Source organism: Chrysochloris asiatica, unplaced genomic scaffold (genome assembly GCF_000296735.1).
Source record: "Chrysochloris asiatica unplaced genomic scaffold, ChrAsi1.0 scaffold00071, whole genome shotgun sequence".
In the NCBI taxonomy this organism is placed as follows: Eukaryota; Metazoa; Chordata; class Mammalia; order Afrosoricida; family Chrysochloridae; genus Chrysochloris; species Chrysochloris asiatica.
In genome coordinates, this window is record NW_006408589.1 from 11,427,842 (window position 1) to 11,431,117 (window position 3,276).

A 3,276-nucleotide genomic window follows, 5' to 3' on the forward strand; every position below is an offset into this window, starting at 1 on the left:
CTGGTAGTTTTGAACTGCTGACCTTAAGGTTCGCAGCCCAATTCGTAACCACTAAAGTATGACATAGTAGAGCTTAAATGTGTTGTTTATTGTTGGATGATGTCGAGTCGGTTCTGACTCATAGGAACCCTATGCCCAATAGAACCAAACACTGCCTAGTTCTATGCTGACCTCACAATTGTTGAGTCCTATGCTGACCTCACAATTGTTGATATGTTTGAGCCCATTGATGCTGCCACTGTATCAATCCATCTCATTGGAAGTCTTCCTCGTTTTCCCTGATCCTCCACTTTACCATGCATGATGTTCTTCTCCCAGAGACTGTTCCCTTCTGATTCTCACCATCCTGGCTTCTAAGAAGCATTCTGGCTGTACTTTTTCTAACACCAATTTGTTTGTTCTTCTCACAGCCCATGGACTTTCAACATTCTTCCACAACACCATAATTCAAATGCACTGATTCTTCTAAGGGCTTCCTTATTCTTTGTCCAACTTTCATATGCATATGAGGCAACTGAAAATGCAATGGCTTGTGTCAGGCACACTTAGTGCTCTAACTGATAGATACCTTGTTCTTGAACACTTTAAAGATGTCTTGTGCAGCAGAGGTGCCTAATATAGTACACTGTTGTTTGATTTCTTGACTACTGTTTCTGTGAGTGTTGATGGTTGATCTGAGCAAAGTGAAGTCTTTGACAACTTCAACTCTTTCTGCATTTATCATGATATTTATTAGTCCAGTTGTGAGGATTTTTTTGTTTTATTTACATTGAGGTACAATCCATACTGAAAGCTGTTGTTTTTGACCTTTATTAGTAAGTATTTTAAATTCTCTTCACTTTCAGCAAGGAAGGTTGTCTCAGTCTTCCTCCAAACCTAAGGCAATGTATTTATTCATATATTGCAGCTTCTTGGATTATATGCTCAGTAGACAGATTGAATAACTATGTTGAAAGGATACTGCCCCGGCACACACCTTTCCTGATTTTAAACCATTCACCAGCCTCTTGTTTTGTTCTATCGACAGCCTCTTGGTCTATGTACAGATTCTTCATGAGCACAAATAAATGTTCTGGAATACCCATTCTTCATAATGTTATCCATAGCTTGTCATGATCCACACAGTCAAAATGCTTGCATGGACAATAAAGCACAAGTAAATATCTTTCTGGTATTCTCTGCTTTCAGCCAAGACCCATCTGACATCAGCAATGATCTCCCTCATTCCACGTCTTCTTCTGAATCCACCTGGAACCTCTGGCATATTCCTGTCAATGTGCCGTTATATAACTGTTTTTTGAATTATCTTAAGCAAAATTTTACTTGCACGTGGTATTAATGCTATTGTTCAAAATTTCCTCATTCTATTGGGTCACATCATTTTGGAATGGGCACAAATTTGGGCTCCTTTCAATCAGTTGGCCAGGTAGCTCTCTTCCAAATGTCTTAGCATAGATGTGAGTGTCTCCAGTGCTGCATCAGTTTGCTGAAAGATTTCAGTTTGAATTCCATGAATTCCTGGAGCCTTGTTCTTTGCAAATGCCTTCACTGCAGCTTGGACTTCATCCTTCAGTATCATCGGTTAGATACTATTATTCTGTTCAGCATTTGGAAACGCTGTTAATCTTGGAGAAGAGGTGGGCTTTGTGTGAGCACGTAAATTAGTAACTTGGGTGGAAATAGGAAGAGATGGAAATGGATAGGTAGTTGAATCCTGCAGTGGCACTTATACACTTATAGGATATTAACAAGTTCCAAGTACTTGTGGGAAACTAGGGGGAAATCAAGGTGTGCGCTTCTTAGAACTCGTTTTCTATACAATGCCAAAAGATGCCCTGTGGTTCTCAGTCTATCTCACAGAGTTCCTGAACGAGAGTCTTAATCAGCTATGACTCCATACCCGTATCTCCCTTCCCAGACCCGTCCCCATTCTCCCTGTCTAGTGGTCTATTTGTCCTTCAGGGTCATTAATCTTACCTTCCATAAGGCTTTAGAGTCTGGAATTTTTCAAGTACCCCACTCAGTCTCCCTACTCAGGTGCCTTTTGGGACAGGACCATGAGGTATTGCCAAGGGTGCCTACAGATATCCTGGTAAAAGCCTGTTATTCTGCCCCATCTCTTCCCAAAGCCACTGGGCTAGCCAGTTAGGGACAAAGGTAGAACTTGAAGACCGACCTATAGATGTCTAGTCTATATCCCACACTGCCATCTGGGAGTCTGAGGATCCTAACAGACACTCAAAATCCTTGGTCAACTTCTGCTCGAGCTTTGCTTTCTGTTTTTATTTTGCTTATAGTCTAACATAAAGAGAAATCCAAGGACTTTACTAAGATGAGAAAAATAAAAAAGGCATCTTTGCTTAGTTTTCTCCTGAATTCCATCACAGAGCTGCCTGTATAGCCCAGGTACAAGGTGACAGCTTGCCATATCAGTTGTCATTTTTTTCTTGCTTTTAAAACTTTTTTCCACTTTTCATCATTTAATCAGGATTTTTTTTCTGGTTACTTTGGTGTTAAATAAGAAAGCAAAATCTCTTTCCATAAGTCTTGGTGAATAGATAGAGAAGCAGGAAATTACTTATAATGAAAAACCTTTCTAAGAGTAACTTACCTTTAAAGCAAAATAAGGGATGGAATCTCAACCATTGCTGGTGAGAAGAAAAAATGCAAAATGGTGCATCTACTGAGGGATTGTTGGCAGTTCCTCAAAAAGTTAAGCAGAGAATTACCACATGACCCAGCAATTCCACTCCTGGATATAGACCCCAAAGAATTGAGAACAGTGACTTATATAGATACTTGTACATCAATATTCATAGCAGCATTATTCACAGTAGTCAAAGGATGGAAGCAACCCAGATGTCCATCAGCATTGGAATGGATTAATAAATGTGGCATTCTCCATTCAGCCACTAAAAGGATGTTCTGATACATGCTATGATTGAAAACATGCTGAGGAAAGTAAGTTAAACAGAGAAGGAAAAAATAGGTTTCCTTGGAAACCCTATACAGGGTTGCTATGAGTCAGGACCGACTCGATGCTTAACAGCAACAACAATATGAAATACCTAAATTAAGCAAAGATCTAGAAACAAAAGTTTATTAGGAGAGAATCCTGGTGTGGTGCTGTAGGATAAGCACTGGACTGTTAACTGCATGATTAGCAGTGTTTACCCACCAGTTGCTCTTTGTAAACCTTATACAGGGTTTCTGAGTTGGAACTGACTGGACTGCACTTAACAACAGCAACAAATATATGATATATATTTACCAAAA

General features: G+C 39.7%; 1 protein-coding gene across 1 annotated transcript in view; it reads left to right on the top strand.

Annotated features, from left to right (window-relative positions):
• The window catches only part of SLIT3 (slit homolog 3 (Drosophila)), a 939,392-nt gene that overhangs the window by 476,736 nt on the left and 459,380 nt on the right, over positions 1–3,276 (top strand). The window lies entirely within an intron of this gene.